This window comes from Mercenaria mercenaria, chromosome 17 (genome assembly GCF_021730395.1).
Source record: "Mercenaria mercenaria strain notata chromosome 17, MADL_Memer_1, whole genome shotgun sequence".
NCBI lineage: Eukaryota > Metazoa > Mollusca > Bivalvia > Venerida > Veneridae > Mercenaria > Mercenaria mercenaria.
In genome coordinates this window covers 43,643,910-43,644,536 of record NC_069377.1, presented here as the reverse complement: position 1 = coordinate 43,644,536, position 627 = coordinate 43,643,910, and positions in this window count along the sequence as shown.

Sequence of the window (627 nt, the reverse complement as noted above, 5' to 3'; positions counted from 1 at the left end):
GGTAATTCGAAAAAGATAATTGTCAAGATTTTTAGCATTTTTTCAGGAAATATGTGCAGTTAAGGTTACTGTATGAAATAAATAGGTAGAATAAAAATTCACTTAATATAAGAAATGAGACAAAGTATGCTGCACCTTTGGCTTTGGACTGGCAAGTCTGATTCTATTAAAGGCAAAGGATTTGACAGAGAGATTGTAATTAATAATAGCACAGGTTAAGAGATCTGTTTGTATATATTCATAGTACTTTATTGTGATAAGCTCTGCAGTAATAATGACATACTGAAAAAATAAACATTTACACTGCAAAGGTTTTAAATTTGATTAACTGAAATGGAAGGATGCTGTGAGGACTTTTAACCCTTACCCTGCTAAATTTCTATAATGAACTTGTCCTTCTTTCAATTTGGACAGTACCATTAACTATTAAAAAGTGTGCATACCAAAAAGATACTGACTGAATAGCGAACAGTGCAGATGTGCAGGCTGATCATGATCTACACTGGCCGCAAAGGCAAACTCAGTCATGTCCAGCATGCTAAGGGTTAAGAGCTATATTTACAGGAAATAAAGTCACAGTATAAATGTAGCCAGTAGGCATTCTTTAACGTTAATGTTTACCAAGTA